Raw genomic sequence first — 17,705 nt, 5'->3', positions numbered from 1 at the left:
AGTTTTATTTCTTTCTAATAGGGATGACCTTTATTTTTTTTTTTCTTGCCTAATTGCCCTGGCTAAAATCTCCAGTACAGTATTGAATACATGTGGCAAAGAGGGCATTCTTGTCTTGTTCCTGATCTTAGGGGAAAAGCATTCAGTCTTTCACTATGAAGTACGATGTCAGTTGTAGGTTTTCGTTGATGCTCTTTAGCAGGTTGAAGAAGTCCTTGGTTCTTAGTATGTTGAGTGTTTTAATCATGAAAGGTGGTTGCATTTTGTTGATTTTTTATTTTATGTTTATTGAAATGACTGTGTAGTTTTTGTCCTTTATTAATATGGTATATTGCATTGATTGGCTTTCTTATGTTAAAATCTTGCGTCCCAGGGATAAATCACACTTGGTCATGGTTTATAATCCTTTATATGTTACTGAATTCAATTTGATGGTATTTTGTTGAGGACTTTTGCATATGTCTTCATAAGAGAGATTGATTTATAGTTTTCTTGTGATGTCTTTGTCTGGATTTTGTTGTAAGGTAATACTGGCCTCATTGACTTGAAGTGTTCCATCCTCTTCTATTTTTTGGAAGAGTTTGTGAAGGATTAGTGATAAATATACTTAAAACATTTGGTAGAATTCACTAGCAAAGACATCTGTTTCTGGGCCTTTCTTTGTGGAAAATATTTTTATTACTAATTCAATCTCTTTACTTGTTACAAGTGTATTCAGATTTTCTATTTCTTCTTGAGTCTGTTTTGATCGTGTGTCTTTCTAGGAATTTGTCCCTTACATTTAGGTTATCTAATTTGCTGGCATATGATTGCTCATAGTATTCCCTTAAAATCTTTTTTTTGTTTCTATGACATCAGTAGTGATGTCCCCTCTTTTATTCCTGAGTTCAGTAGGTTGAGTTTTCAACTAGCTAAAGGTTTGTCAGTGTGGTTTTTTTTTTTTTTTTTTTTTCAAAGAACCAACTTTTGGTTTCATTGATTTTTATAGTTTTTCTATTCTCCATTTCCTTTATTTCTGTTCAAATTTATATACTTATTTATCTCCATTCCTTCCTTCTGCTGTTTCAGGTTGGGTTGCTCTTTTTTTTCTAGCTTCCTAAAGTGGTTAGGTTGTTTACTGCAATTTAATTGTTGTCTTCTTTCTCTGTCTCACAAGACAATTTGCAAATGTGAATGACCATTGCTGAATCTGAGTCATTCAGACCTTCTTCTTTGGGGACAGAGTCACAAGGCTGAATACCTGAGGCAGGTACACAGAGAATAACTGATGATGTACTGGCCTCTCACTATGATGGACTCCCTGTGGTGCTGGTTCTGGGGTCATAACATAGGGTGGGGAGTCTGGCTGCCTGGGTGTGAATTCTATCTTTGCCACTTAATAGCTGTGAGACCTTGGTCAACTTATTTAAAGTCTTTAAGCTTCAGTTTACGCATTTGTAAAACAAGCAGAAAGATGGTTACTACCTCATAGTGTTGTTGTGAGAAATAAATGAGCTAACTTGTGAGGTACTTAGCCCAGAGTTGGTACATGGCAGATGCTCAGTGAAGATTTGCTATACTTATTTTGTTGTTGTTGTTGTTAGGTCAGGTAGACCTGTGCTGAGCTAACTCCATGTAAAATAGCTCCAGAGCCCAGAGTTGCATTTCCATCAGTTTGCACTTCTTTGCTGACCATCTATGATCTCACCTACATATACTACCAGGATGAACCTCACCTGCGTTTGCTACCAGGTGCTGAGACACATTTCCTACTGGGGTGTGGCAGCCCTGGATGTTACTTTCAAACAAGAGATCTTTTCTCAGAGATCACAGACCTTACTTATTTGATCATCCATCCATATTATAATGATGATATGAGAACAAAGGCAGGAAATATATTTTCCTAAACAAATTTGAAACAAACTCAGGATGGGAGTACCATAAATTATGAAAATAGTATCATTAAAAAATAGTAATTTAACTTTTAGAGTACCTTAGATTCTCCTCCGGAGGTGGGGATAGAAATGCCCTTCTCTGAACTCACCGGAGGAGCTAACATTAGAGTCCTGTTACCTGAGGCTTCATAGGGTAGCATGTTTTCCCATTGTAGCGTCAGGGCACATGGCTGCTGTTATGTGCCTAATGGGCATTTCTCAGGGATAAAAGAGTATATACATTGTTATTCTCATCCTTCAACCAGAGAATGGCCATTACTTTACAAGAAGAAAAAAAGCATGGATCAATCCTATTCTGGAATCTTCAGTTAGCCTCCTTTAAATATATCCTATAGTTGTTTATGAATGGTATTAGCTAAGATAATCCTCAAACCTTCAAGCAAAGTAATATTTTATTAACTATAGCTAGACAATATTTTAATGGTATTACCACTTGAATATAAACGTTAACATCTAATATTAAAATAATAAGCAAACATTTTAATAATATATTGCTTCTCTTCCTGAAAATGCATAAAATTTTCATGTATATATACCGTATATTGTTCCCCTTGCAACATCTCTGAGGTTTTTATAGGGAAATAATTATTTCCATTTTACCTGTAAGAAGAAATAATTTTTTATTTTTTTTTTAAGATTTTGTTGGGGAAGGGGGAACAGGACTTTATTGGGGGGACAGTGTGTACTTCCAGGCCCTTTTTTCTTTTCTCTTTTTTTTTTTTTTTTGTCAAAGTCAAGTTGTTGTCCTTTCAGTCTTAGTTGTGGAGGGTGCAGCTCAGCTCCATGTCCAGTTGCTGTTTTCTAGTTGCAGGGGGCACAGCCCACCATCCCTTGCTGGAATCGAACCGGTAACCTTGTGGTTGAGAGGACGCATTCCAACCGAGCCATCCTGGAGCTCAGCGGCAGCTCAGCTCAAGGTGCTGTATTCAATTTTAGTTGCAGGGGGCACTGCCCACCATCCCTTGTGGGAGTCGAGGAATCGAACTGGCAACCTTGTGGTTGAGAGCCCATGCTCCAACCAACTGAGCCACCTGGGAGGCAGCTCAGCTCAAGGTGGTGCTGTGTCCAATCTTAGTTGCAGGGGGCGGAGCCCACCATCCCTTGCGGGACTCGAGGAGCTGAACCGGCAACCTTGTGGTTGAGAGCCCACTGGCCCATGTGGGAATCGAACCGGCGGCCTTCGGAGTTAGGAGCATGGAGCTCTAACTGCCTGAGCCACCGGGCCAGCCCCTGAAATAAAATATTTTAAAGAGATTTTCCCCAAGGTCTTCTAATTAGAAGAATAACTACCATCAGTACTAATTATTCTCCCTCCCTAACTTCCTCTCCCTCTCTCCCTTTCTTTCTTTCCCCATTTTTATTAAAAGCATCACTAAGTAATAGACGTAATGTAGATTCCCCTTCTTTTTTCTGGACCTGTAGATGCAGAGAAATTAGAAAATACTAGGGGAAAAGTGAAGGAAATAACTCAGTCTACAAATTGATAATCACCTTTCTTTGGTATATAAATCGAGAAGATGAATTTTATCCAATGATGGGTGAAAAGTAGATTTGTATTTTTGGAAGACTGAATTTAGTATAAATGGTCGAAGGTATAGTTATATTAATAATAACACTTAAATTGTATGTATTTCTTCATACATGGAGCATGCCATTCTTGTTCTTTGTGTAGCCATGCTTACAAATAACTACGTAAGGATGTGAGAGATGGGGCACGTGAGGTGCTGAGGAGACTGTGGGCCGTGGGTTCTAAATCAGACAATTAGAGTGGCCTAGAATCAGCAGCCACACCCACCGAGGCAGGTGTAAAGGTGTATGTGCTTGTGTGTGTGTGTGTGTGTGTGTGTGTGTGTTATCCATCATATCTAGACACTGGTCTTTGATAAGAAAAAAATAGATGATGTAGAGGTGAAATCACTAACCACAAAGGACTCCTCAATTCCTGAAACTGATTCATTCTAGTTTCTTTTATGTATCATTCAATTCCATCTGTCAATCCTCAATAAAAGTCCCACTGTGCTGTAAAAGAGCTAATAGATGACGTTTGACTGCTCGAAGGTTACTCATGGTATAGTCCTCTCCTAGGGCAGCACAGGGAGCAATTTTTGGTGGCTATTGGAATTTTAGGACCCTTGCACTCCAGTGAGTGCTGAGAGAAGTACTGGCATTGACTTCTGGGATCCCAAATGAGTTGAATCCCTGTTTGTTATCTAGACTTCTACTTATGTAATTGAACAAAGTTCAGTTTGAATAAAGTTGAACATATTTTTATGTTTATTAGCCACAGAATTTTCTTTTCCTGCAAACTGCCTGTTCATATCTTTACTCATACTCATACTTATTGGGTTATGTTTTTCTTATTGATTTATAAGAGCTCTTGCATATTAAGAAAATTGACTATTATATGTGTTGCAACCCACTCCACTTGTAGTTTGTCTTTGATTTTATTTTAATAACTATTTTGAAATTCCACTTAATGCTCAGTTTTTGATAGAAAAGTAATAATTAGGACCAATTTTCAGTTCAATTTGAAACTTAGATAAATTCTGTTTCAACATTAGCTACTATGTTTAGTTGTTTAATTCTCCAACCTAAGTTCAATTATTAACTGATGTGTCTTCTGGAATATATGGATGTGCATATGAAGAGTCTAAAATGGAGGGTTTTTTTATGTAATAATTTTTCCTTCATTTCTGTAAGAAAGCTGAATGTACCATTAATGGTATTCTATTTCTTCAATTATTCATGATTTTTCTTTGTAGTTTTACTTCCAATAAATGCATTAGTGACAACCACTCAAAAGAAATTTAATAAGCAGTTACTGTTAATCACATGCTTGTAAGTTTGAGGTGTATCTACTTCCTCTTCATAAAAGCGTATTTTCACAGTAATGTGGTTTTCCAATTTAAAAAATTGTCCATTTGAGTAATTATAAGGAGTCATGACTGATACTATTACTTTCATTAACACTTCAGATCAAAGTAATTTTCGTATAAATCTTTTCATAGTTTCACTTGGAACTCTGATAATTTCAGTGTTGGCATTTCTAAAAACATACTGTTAATAAGCTCCTCCACTGCCATCATTTCTTGGTTTCCTTGTCTGTAAAACAAAGCTGGAGAAATGAGGTTCTTGTCAGGGCACTGAGGTGTCAGAGGCACATGGATTTCAAATCAGAAGCCTGAAACAAATATGGTGGAACTGATGGAGCACACACATACATATCCTTCCTAGCCAGAGATGGCAACTGTTAATGCGACTTTATTCTTCCTAGCCATTTCCATAGTTATTCACCAAACCGCTAGAAAGATTGAGCTTTGAGGTCTTTGTTTCACCATCATTCTTAATAAGCTAAAATGTCTTACTATGATTTATGGTTCCATGTTATAAGACAAAAATATTTTGCCAATAGTTTGAAATTCTTGTCAAGAGCAATTATTGAGGGCCCAATTTAGTGAATTTCTGTGTGTATTCACTAGGCAGGGGAGGGATCGAAAGCAAATGCCTTGGATATACTTCAGAAAGAATTACCATCTTGTCAGACAAGCAAATGACAACTGTGTGAACAAACAAAAAACCTGACTACTGGCATATCTCATTTATTACAAGATGGTCTTAAACTCTGTGTATAAGTTTTAATTTTCACATGTGAATTTAGAGTTTATGTATACTAGAAGTATTTTGCTATTTAGACAATGTTGTTGATGAAACAGGAATTTCCATCTCTTTTGCAAGTCTGATTGCAAATGACAAACACATAATTGCTTAAACACAAATGTTTAAGAAAAGAAAAGTGCTGAAGCAATGTGGCAGAAAAGTTGTTTGCAGAAAAGTAGATACCTGGATAAGAACACTTCAAGAAGATGATTCTAGCGGAGAATTAGGAAGGAAAACAAGGACCTGGTTAGATAGAGAAAATAGAAAGGTCATCTTGGGGATTTTGTGTGTGGATGTGTGTCTATTGAGGTTGAGAGAAACAAAGGGAAATTATGCAGGGCATTGTAGTCAAATATAACCAAAGATTTGCAGTTCATGGTCAAAAGTTTGTAATGTTATGGATGACCAAGGATCACATCAAATTCCCTTCATGGGAGTAATGTGATCCCAACTGTACTTAACGTAGGCAGTTCTTCCTACTGCTGTCAGGATGGTTACAGGGTAAGTGGTTATCAGGGACAGAAGCAAAGGGGTGGAAGTGGTGGAAGGTTGTGCATGGTTAGTGCTGAACTGAGTCAGTGAGAAAATAGAGGAAAAAAATTGGCAGAACTTAACGATAGCCTGCAAAGGGAAGAATGGGGGCCAGAATAAAGAGATTTGTTTATCAAATCATTTTAATTTTTCTGATCATCAAAGTTATATATGCTAAAGACATATAACATAAATGTATGTGTGCCTAATGTTAAAATACAGAAGTACATAAAAAATTTTAAATCACCCATATTCAATATTCTTACCATCCAGAGACAATCAGCTAATATTTTGTACATTTTTCTAGTTTTTATTTCTATAGTATCAGTTGAGATCACACTGTACTGTTTCTGTACTGTTTTCTTAGTCTCACATATAAACCTTTACTCATGACATTAAAATCCTTCATAAATGTAATTTTTAGTGGCCATACAATTCATATAATTTTTAGTGGCTTATGAACCACCTTTTTAAACCCATTCCCTTAAGGTCAAGCATTTGGGTAGTTTCTAAATTTATTATAAAGAATTCTGAGATAAACATCTTTGCATGTAAACTTCATTTTTTATTGTTTCTTTAGGATAGAATCTTACTGACATAATTGCTAAGTGAAGGCAACAAACATTTCCCCAGGCTCTTTATATATGTTATAAAGTTTCTTTTTTTAAGAATGGTTTTGATCAATTTATACTTGTCTTACTAAAGAATGACATATTAGCATTATTTGTTAAAAATATTTGCTAATTTCATTGGTTAAAAGTGATATTGTTTATAATATTTTGCTTTAATATACAATTTGCTAACCAATGTGAGGTTGGACAGTTTGTTGTGTGTGAGAGTCACTTGTAATTCTTAGAAGAGAGACATTAAAATATAAATACTATACACATATCATTGTAACTTCATTGGCATATTTCATGTTATTAGTTAATAAGACATCTAAATAGATGATAGAATTTTTTTTTCAGTGGAAGAATGGAAAGCAAGGGCCAAGTGATGTAACTGAGGAGTGGACCTAAAGGGTGGGGGGAAGGAGGTCCTAGACTGTAGTGTTGGGGGGACAGAGAGAAGGGAGGCCAGTCATGGGAAATCTGCAAAAACAGATCCCAGTCATGAGGGGAACTATATAAGAACAGGGTCATAAAGCCAAGATGGAAAGAAAATGAACTCAACAAAGAGCAGAAAGCTAAGGGGGGCCAGGTGGACTTAAAAGCCAGAGGGCAGTACGAGGGAAAGAGGCCTGTCGAGTGGAGAATGAGGGGGTGCCCACTCATTAGAGTACTCCAACTCCACTTTCCACGAGGCCCTGGGAGCGTCTCAAGAATTTTCCAGGCAGGTTCTTATTTATGCAAGTCTTTGTTTCCCTCAAATTTGGCAGAGGGTCCAGAATATGGACCTTTCGTATAACCCCTTCCCCCATCTACCCACCCAGTGTGTCTCTTAAATTTGTGATTTATCTCTTTTAATAATGTAGGTCGCGGTGACTATATTTTGGCTTTTTGTTTGTTTCTTGGCCCTGATAAGTTGTCCATACGTCCTTTTGAATTAAAAAATGATTAAAAGTACAAGAGAAAACTAGAAGTGGAGAGGACCACAGAGTTCTTGCACAATGTATTTAGCAATGAAGTTAAGGACTGAGGGAGTTCATTGCCTAAAACCTAAATTTTTAAAAATAACATTTTAATATGCTGCCTGATGATTAGCAACATCTACCCTATACATTTGTGTTTTCACTGCTTATGACTGAGAGCCGTGCCATAAAAAGAGTTTTACCCCATATGACTGACATGGTATTATCGCACTACCCTTTTCCCAATGCTCAGGCTGAAAATATTAGTCATCTTGGACACTGCCGCCCGACATGCCATCCATTAACCAGCTCTGTCAACACTGCCTTTAAAATATAACTCAAAGTCAACTTCTCACCGCCGCAGCATTACCACTCTAGTGTAATCCACCATCCCATTCTCTGGATGACCAGAACCTCCCAAACTATCCTCTGCTTCCTCTTTTGCATGCCTGTGATTTCTTCTCCACACCGGAGAGATCTTAAGAAAAAGAAAATCAGATCACATCGCTTCTCTCCTCAGAATCCTACAATATGCCCAATAGAACCCGAAGTCCTTAGAATAAGGCCCTCCTCTGACCCCTGCCTGCTTTGCTCACTCTGTTGCCACTTTGCCCCTTTCTGGCTATTCTTCAGATACCCCAAGCTTGTTCCCTGCCACAGCCTCTCCTTCCTTCTTCTGGGTTGCTTTTTTACTGGGTTTCCAAACTGCTTCACTTCGTCAGATCTCTGTTCCAGAGAGGAAGGACGTCCCTGACCATCCAGCCAAAACAGTCCCCATTTTTTCCTCCTAACCCTGCTTTATTCTTCCTCACAGTGTTTATCATTCTCCTCCCTCCCCAAAACAGACATATTTGCTTGTTGATGATGTTTCCCCAGCATGATGGGAAAGACTTTGTCTTTCTTGGTTCTCACTCTATCTCCAAGGCCTAGAACAAAACCACGCACAGTAGATAATCAGTAACCATTTGTTGAATGATTGAATAGCTTATGTAACCAATTCAAAATCAAGTCTCCAGACAACAGTATGATGGTTACCAGAGGGGAAGAGGAGTGGGGCGAGGTTGAAGAGGGTAAAGGGGGTCAAATATATGGTGACAAGGAGACTAAACTTTGAGTGGTAAGCATACAATGCAATATACAGATGATATACTATAGGATTATACAGCTGAAACTTACATAATCTTATTAACCAATGCCACCCCAATAAATTTAATTTAAAAAGGAAAAAATTCAAGCGTCTTACAAAGTTACTATTTGCTGATAATAAGTTAGTTCATTATAACTAAACTATTTACTTCAGTACTATTTTATGTTGTTCTTTTTCTTGAACACACACACACACTCCTTTCTAATTTTAGCACCCTATCTAAACTGATCAGCCTTGCAATTGATCTTTTAAAGATACCCTCATGTTTCTCATTAATGACTTAACCAGTGTTTACAGATCCACAGTAGCCAAAGTTTTAATCCGTTACATTTTTCTTGGCATGGTTTCTATTATTTCCGTATTTCTTTCACATTTCTTTAGACTATCTACTTTTATGTTCTCAAAAAATGTAAAAGCTCTTTTTAGAAAGTGGTGAAAGATTATGTTGAATAGGTAATTAAGCTTAAACAAGAACCAAACCCAAAAGTCTTAAGAAAACAAGTGTTCACAGTCTTTTAAAGACAACATAACTTATTTAATACCTTGCCAGCTATTCAAGCCTCTGACAAGATTCAATTTCCTGATTGACTAAAATGTCAGACTTAAGGTTAATACCAATATTGATAATATCCAATTCTTGAAATAAAAACAAAATCTTCAGAAAAAAAAGTTTTTTTAAAAAAAAATCGAAGTAAACAGCTACAGGAAAGTGCATATTTTAAAATTGGGGGCGTTGCAATTGCCCATGTTTGTAACCTAACGTGACTAAATTTCGGGAAGCTTTCCACATGGGCTCTGGTCAACTTGACAATGCTCTCTGACTCCATAGCTCTTCGTGCTTACACAGCTCACGGTGCTTCGTTTCACCTTGTATTTTATATGTTCGAATTCTTTGACTTTCCATTGTCTCTCAAAAAAGATTATTAGCTCCGAGTTAACAGAGACCACATCAGGGGCAGGCCTTTGACTGCATTTCCCACCTCTCGCCCCCCACCCCCACCCCCACCCCGTGCCTGAATAACACCTCCGAGTTATTACTGAAAGTGCTCAGTAAACACCCACTGGAATGGTGGAAAAGCACAGTACTCAGAAAATCCAGAATGCTAGAGGATTTCTGTGGCAATTTTGAGGAAATTAGTATAAACACATTTATTAAAGAGCAAAACTTGGCTAAACCATGCCCTTCCTGAGCTCTTGTTAACCTGACTATCCATTCTGAGGTGGGGATCTACTTTTTTCATCATGACTTGTGGGAGTTGGCTTTCTCTAGCCAAAGTGCAACGCCGGGGTTGGACTTTTGCACATTATTTATGACTTTGTAATAGGTATCTCCTCTCCACCCACATTCAATATTTATTCTGGACTTCCTTTTTTAAAAATAAAAAGTCTGTTAAAACTACCATGGGATATATAAAGACTCATAATTGCTAAGCTTATGAGACCCTACAGTTTACTGTGTTAGAGGGGCAGCAAGGAATCACCATAAAGTCTTAACAGGTTTACAAAAATTAATGAAGAATGCTGCCTAGGATAGAGGAAGAGTTTAGAGAGAAAATGCAAAGAGAATTATTTTTAGATTTAAATTAGATTTAATTTAAAGGCTTTTTAAAGTTACGGCCTTACTCACCAAACATTAATTTCCCTACCTGGCTGCAAAGATACCATCTCCAAATTTCCCAAGCTTTTCCTGTAAGAACAGAAATGCCTGTTACTGGCAGCAGAGCAACAAGGTGAAGGGTGGTAGGTAGATAGAGAGGCAGGTGATTAGGAACAAAGAAAGAAGAGAGGAAGGGAGGGCAGGAGGGAGACAGTCTACTTACCTAGAGGTGGTCAAGTGTGACCTCTATGAGCCAGAGTTCCTAGGTTCAAATTCTTGCTCCACTGTTTGCTATTTGTTGGTCTTAAACAACTTACTTTATTACCTGTCCCTTAGTTTTCTCATCTGTAAAATCGGGACAATACTAGTACCTACATCGAAATGCATTTATGAGGATTACATGTGTTAATGTATGTGAAGCACTTAGAAACAGTGTCCGGTATCCGACAAGGACCACAGAGAAGAGTTAGCTCAAGTGGTTTTATTATGAAGTGATACATTTAAGTGAAAGTTAGACAGGACACTTAGGTGAAGATTCTGCCTTGTGCCTCTTCATTGGCTGCCTCACCCAATGGACCCTTGTCACTGGATATAGTAAACATGGGTGCTTGAAGTCTGGGCTCTTCATGACTGCTTTTGTGACACATTTAAATTCTAAAGTTAAACAAGAAATGTTTCTTGCTTGAGTAAAGCTTGGGAGGGAGGGAGTTGATTGGAGATGGGGTGGGGTTATACTTCATCTGATTTATTGGGTAATTCTCTCATTCACTTTGTCTAAGAAGTTACAGACAGGCTCTCCAGTAGGCATAACAACATATAATATTACAAAGCTTTCGGATTAACTCATCCAGTGTTGGATGCTGAAACCTTAGATTCTGAAGAAAAGTGAGTAGTCCTGATCCACTCCCACCTATGTCTTCTCTCTCTCTGAGTCAGTGTTCCTGGTCAAGGTGAACATTTCTAAGGGTTAGGAGCTCATTCACATCTGCAATCAGGGTGGGGCTAAAGACTAGGATTAAAAGGAAGTGCAGGGGGTGGGAAGGAGCCAGAGTCCAGAGTGGAGGTGGTTGGAGATAGATCCCAGAGAAGCCCAGCCTGGCCGATTTAAACCCTCTGAAGTTCCTGCTAACCTGAGAAAGTAGTGCAAAGTTAGTTTTACTTCAAAACAATCCTCCAATAGCATTATGTTCTCTTTTGGATTTCCTTTCACAGTACCAAGTACCTGGCCCCTCCTATTGTATTTAAGACGTCTGCCACCTTGCCCATGTCCACTTTAAGGAGCTACTACTTACTATGTAAACAAGTACTTGACATACAGCTTAAATGAGTTTAGATATATGCTTAGATTAAAAGCATGTCCCACTAGAAATCAAAGGGATTCACAAGCTTAATTTTTATAAGTGATAACTAGTAAATATATTTTCTTTTTTTTAATATACTTTCCCTTGTAAGTCAGACACCATGCAGATCCCCGCATACACACATATATGCCTATTCTCCTTTCCTGCTATTTTTCCTCCTTAATTCTTTATCAATTAACATACTATGTATTTTACTGATTTATTTGTTCAATGTCTTCTCCACCATGAGTCTATAGGGTTCATGAGGGCAGGGACTTTTTTTTCTGTTTGGCTCTCTGCCGTAGCCCCAGTACCTAGAACAGGGCCTGACACTTAGAAGGTACTTGATAATATTGATTGAGAATGAAATATACTAATGTTAGTTCCTGTTATAATTTTACTCTTTGAAGTGATGGTACTAATTGAGAGGATACCACTTTACATTTTAAAATGAAAGCCCTCAGATTCTTCCTTAATGTCCAGATAAGATAAACTCTTCATCCCAGAGATGTCAGTGTCCCTTATTTAATTCTTCCTGTTGATACCATTAATGGGATATTTAACAAATTAACCGAAAGAGAATGCTATGGTGGTTTTAATCGTACATTTGTGTGGATACTGCTCTATAAAAACAAAGGAAGACTTTGTGGTCTAAAGTGACGACAGAAGGGGACAGGTAAAGGGATGTTACCGCTGTATTCAGCTGAGGCCACGCCCTTGTGTATGTTGCATGTGTGTAAACCAAAAGCTGTGGAGGCATTAATCCTTATTATAATATCACCATTCTTCTGGTAGGCTCTGTGTGTCACATACATTCTTTAGGAGGACGCTCCTGTGAGTGCATGCATGCCCTCATCTTTTTGAGCTCACTTTTTCAATGTTGATTAGTTAGCTTCGTCGCCAACTATTATTGCTGAAACCACCAATAAACATAATTACACGGCTTCAGTCCAATACTCAACACCTTTTCAGATGCAGGCTCGTACCTCAGCGTGTATATGTGTACAATTTCTTCCTCTGATGCTTTAGTCATGCATTAATACAATAAACAATTTCAGCAAAGGCTGAAATTCTGAATGGCGTAAAATCTACTTCTGGCAAATTATATACTACTATTATATAGGAAGCAAATACACATTCACTTGATCTTTACATTAGCTAATACCTCAGCCTTTAGATAAGTTAAAATACTTCTTGTAAAATGCTCTTACTAGGATGTGAAGGTGACCTTAGTATGCGTTACTTATATTCAAAATAGCTCACCTAGCAATTTCCTGCTTTCATATTATGTCTTTACCAGAGCTCCACTTCCTCCTCCCACACCTGCCTGAATCTTGTTTCTTGTTCTTTTTTCAAATCTACTTTAGAGCTTATCTGGTCTCAAGCTTCTATTTTGCATCTGTTTTTTTTTTTTTTTTTTTTTCTTCTTTTATCTATATTTTTCCTGTCATTCTTAAAACAAGGGCGATTTGTTAAGACAAAGGATCACTCCTCAAGAGATGACTTGAGCTAGTTGTAAGCAGACTCATCAGAAGTTTACACAGCGAATGTAGCAGATGGGACACATGGACTGTGATGCCACTGATGTATTATACATTTGCCTCCTCGAGGGCTATTTAGTAGGAGTCAATGTGAATGGCAATAGTAGAAAGGGTGACTCTTACTCTTGTGCTGTGTACTTTTCTATATTGTTTGAATTCATTATAGCTAGTGTACATTGTTTTTACAAAGACCATAGATATCTGTGTGCCTATGTGCATGTATCTTTAGAATTAACTTTGTTCAAAGAAAACAAAGGAAAAAATTGCTTATTTTTGTTTAGGGCAGGCCGTGATTGTAATTATTGCTTTCAAGTATTCAGTGAAAAGCTGCCCTGTCCTTACTACCTTACTCTTAAAATTTATCATCTTGAGATGGTTTGTTTCCTAAGATTTTGCATTCTTGATGTTTGGTGTAAAACTGTGTACACATGTACATACACGCACGCATGCAAACACCTGCTCACACACCAAACTTCCACACCAAAAATACAACCTTTCTAATGCTTACAGCATGCCACACCCCCAGAGTTTATAAAAAAATTCTTACGTAGTATACTCAGTTACTCTTATATAAAAGGCAGATTTTTGGGATCCCATTTGTAGCCAAGAGGAATTTAGTCCAAAATTGGTAGTTTTTTGGAAGCACTACTTCAGTGTCATTGAAAGATTACTTCAATTTTCTTCAATCAAAACCTAGCAATTTCATTTTATATGATATTTAACATGATTATAATCTTAGACTTGGTCTGGATTTTGACTCTTTACTAACCAGCTGGTATTTTCTAGTCACTATTGATAGCTTCAGATTATGTTATTTGGGAGCAATAGAACTGTCTCTCTTAAAAAAATATATAGGTAAATAAATGATTTAAAACTTTCTTGTTCCCTTTGGCCTTTTTACTTCCCATCTGGGCTACTTCAAATTGCTAAGGTTTATAGAATTTAATAAGGTTAACAATTACAGAATAACCACTAAGGGAAAACTGGAGACCACAATTTTCATTTTAGGAAGAGTTACAGATGTGTTTCTCTCTTTGTATGCTATGGAGCTCGTTTTAATCCCGGTTCAGAAGGTCCCTAGTCCCAGATGTCACTTGCTTTCAGGAGCCTGTGTGGAGTCTTTCTGCTCCCCTTCCCCTGATTTCCCAACTGCCTGAACCGACACAGTCAACCTCTGGATGTGGTTCCATCTCCTAACTGCTTGAAAAGGAGAGTATTTACTCTGCTTAAGTGCCTCAGGTCCACCTGATCCGTTGTTATGTACAGACTGTTTTTATTATCAATGAATCATGTTTTAATACTCCCTTTTTTCTTTCTATGTCCCTTCTATTTTCCTCCACTTCTTACCAGTAAATCCATTTCCAGCTCCAAACTGATAAAGTAAGATAAAATGAGGGTTTAGTTCATGTGTAATTTTTTTCTACCAAGCTATCCTAAATATGATCGTTGGTAGTGCTTAGGTGGAAAGCTAAAGGGTACTCAATCCAGATCATTTACCCCAGACATAGTAAGAAAAAAAGCAGTATTTGCTAAAAATATAACATTTCTAAGAAATCATAGTAATATTTTTTGAGTACTTTCTATAGGCCAAGAAATTTTCTAAGCACTTTACATGTATTCATTCATTTAATCCCCAACAACAACCTGAATGAAGTAAGAATTACTGTTTTTCTTGTCTGCGTGGAAACAGTACACAGTTGTAGGTACCCATCTTACTCTAGGAAGGTAGATTTTAAAAATCATTTGTTTCCTTTTGGTTAGTATTGGCGTTTGAATAAAATATTTCTGTTATGTTTCCTTCTCTGTGAAACGCCAGCGCTTCTGTGTTCTTGGGCCTTCCCCAAATCCTTTTGTTAAGTGGGTTTTCCATGAAGTTTTGACTGCTGTTGAGCATTTTGTGTCTGGCAACTTGAACACCTCCCTTCTTTCTGTACCACCCCCTCACAGCTCCTTCCAGGTGCCCTTAGCAAATGACTCCCAAGGCATTTAAGTGGCCAAAGCTTACTGACCAATGAGGAGACGTGTGCTGTACATAACAGAGTTACGTAGTTCCTGGGATGGGGAGCGAAGGTTGCTTAAGCAAAGCTTTTGTGACTATTAGCCTGTCGCATCCAGATTTCAAGACTGGAAAGGTAGGGTACACCTTATTTGTTTTACCTGTATGGTAGGAGGAGACGGTTGTATTTGGTTAAAGTAATTTAGATCAGGTCAAATAAACAAATGATCCGTTTTGTTTGTTTTTAATTGAAGGCAAGAAAAAGCGAAGTTTGTAAGAATTTCAAATGCTGCACAATTTACCTTACCAGCAGCAAAACCAAAATTCTTAAGTTACGAACATTTCTTTAAAAAAAAAAGTCAGCTAATCTAGCAGCTCTTCATTTTGCACAGTTTATAAAGCTAGATCTTCACGAAGTCATTTTTTCATAAATCGCTGCTATTTAAACTGTGGGATAAAAAGCAGAAATTTACCAATTATGTCCACTTTTGTTTTCCAAAGTCATTTCAGAGTCAGTCTTTAAAGAAGAAATTTGTGATTTTAAGGTATGAGATAATTAAACAATTAATGGAATTAGTATGATAATTACTACATAAAGGTTAGCGATAATGACATTTTCTCTTTGAGAAAAATTCTGGTATAAGAAGACTCTTGTATCAACCATTTCTTCAAACCAATAGTAAAGTTTATAAAATGGAATTAAGTGTAGGTTATATGCTTTAAAGATTACAAATTAGTTTTACTTTCATTATAAAGAATAGTTATATTTTATGTGCTATTTGAGATTTATTCTAATATTCACTCAAAGAAACCAGAGAAATAGAGTCTGCTTCTTTCTATCTGGAAATGGAGCAATTTGAATAGCATTTGAAGCTAATCCTCAAAAGAAAAACCTTCCTCATTATGAATAAAATACGATAAATCAATGTGACAAACTGTGTACATAGGAAACATATATTATTATACTTATTCATTAGCCTACATCTAATGTTTAGTATTAGAAGGTAAATTGGGGTTTGAAGGAAAGTATAAGTGGTTTCCCATGATTGCTTTTTCCCAGAGTTGGCTTAATATGGGTTTGTATTTTATAACAGAAATTAAGCAATATATTTGTTTAAAAATATAACATGAGAGACGGTACCATTTGGTAAATTTTTTTAAGGATTTCCTTAAAACTGCTTTTATCTGTTTTGTAAAGAGAATTTTTTTAGTGCACATATCACTAAGTATAAATGACTAATAATTTATCTCAGATTCTTCCTTTTCTTACTATTTTTACGTACTCATTTAAAATATTTCATCCTGAAACTTCCTGCTTTTGTTAGATTTGTTCAAATGCCGTTTTATAAGAAGTCATTCTCAAGCCTCCCTCATAGTCTCTTACTGTGGTTGACTCCTTAGGGGAGGTAAATGTGGTTGACCAACAGTCGCAGAGTTAACTATTCACAGCAGCGAATACTTGCTAGCCATCTTCTCCAGTACAAGTAAATGCTATTTCTCAACTCCACACTGAGGTTCAAAGGTTTAAACTAACTTCACGGATCAGAGGTCAGGCACGAATTGCTGCAATTTGTAGTTCAATTCTGCCGATATGACAATTTCACAGCTATGATGATTGCTTTTTTCCACTTCTGCACACAGGCCAGGCCAGGCAGTTAACAGCGTAATTTGTACAAGTCAGCCTTTGGCACCCAAGTTTAATGAATAACTAGCTGGTGCCTTAGGTTTCACTGGTACAAGGTGCATATTATAAAAAGGGTCAAATGTTAATGCACAAAGACGGAAGGGGTGGGAAGTGATATCTCAATAACCACCACCTAAGAATCATGTGTAAAGGATTAGTAATTTGTATTTATTTTTAAAACCCTATTTCTATGATGTGAATGTTCGTATGTTCATTTTCTTTGCTACTAAAAGAGGTAGATAATTTGTTTTAATGTTAGCAAGAACGAACTGTCTGATTAGAGATTATTGACTGAGCAGTAGAAAGTGAAATTGCAGGCTCTGTTTACTCCTTTCATGGGGTCTCTGATTTCTCAAAAGTTTTTCAAAATGTGGTAACTTCAAGAATCTAAGCAACAAATGGATAACCAGGGGTTTCTGAGCCCATGATATCAATGAGTCTCTGACATTAGTCTCTACTCTTTAACCAAAAATCTGAACTCATATATTTCTAACCCAAATTAAGAATACCTTTTATTGCTTAAAGTTGAATATTGGGACTCTTGAAAAAATTCTTAGACAGTGGGCCTTGACAATCCATGCGTTTGCCGTTCACAGTTTTGACTCCTTTTAAATGACTCTGAAACTGCAATATAAATACATAAAATTTGTCACTTTTGTTATAGCACAAGTTTAATTTTCTCCTCTTCCAGACTGGGGTGCAGAAGCA

The 17,705-nt window shown here is 37.0% G+C and overlaps 1 protein-coding gene across 18 annotated transcripts in view; it reads left to right on the top strand.

Annotated features, from left to right (window-relative positions):
• RBM47 (RNA binding motif protein 47) overlaps positions 1-17,705 on the top strand; it is a 149,633-nt gene that overhangs the window by 93,800 nt on the left and 38,128 nt on the right. The window contains exon 1 of one of the 18 annotated variants that reach the window (XM_074324585.1): positions 2,740-2,851. The exons of 16 other annotated variants lie outside the window; for them this stretch is intronic. The gene's annotated coding sequence lies outside the window, so the exon portion shown is untranslated. Of the gene's footprint in view, positions 1-2,739; positions 2,852-15,312; positions 15,450-17,705 lie in introns of those variants that run through there. One more of the 18 variants, XM_019751973.2, reaches the window with a different exon arrangement.

Source organism: Rhinolophus sinicus, linkage group LG02 (genome assembly GCF_036562045.2).
Source record: "Rhinolophus sinicus isolate RSC01 linkage group LG02, ASM3656204v1, whole genome shotgun sequence".
NCBI lineage: Eukaryota > Metazoa > Chordata > Mammalia > Chiroptera > Rhinolophidae > Rhinolophus > Rhinolophus sinicus.
Note: the sequence above shows the minus strand (reverse complement) of the source record. Positions and strands in the feature narration are given on the sequence as shown.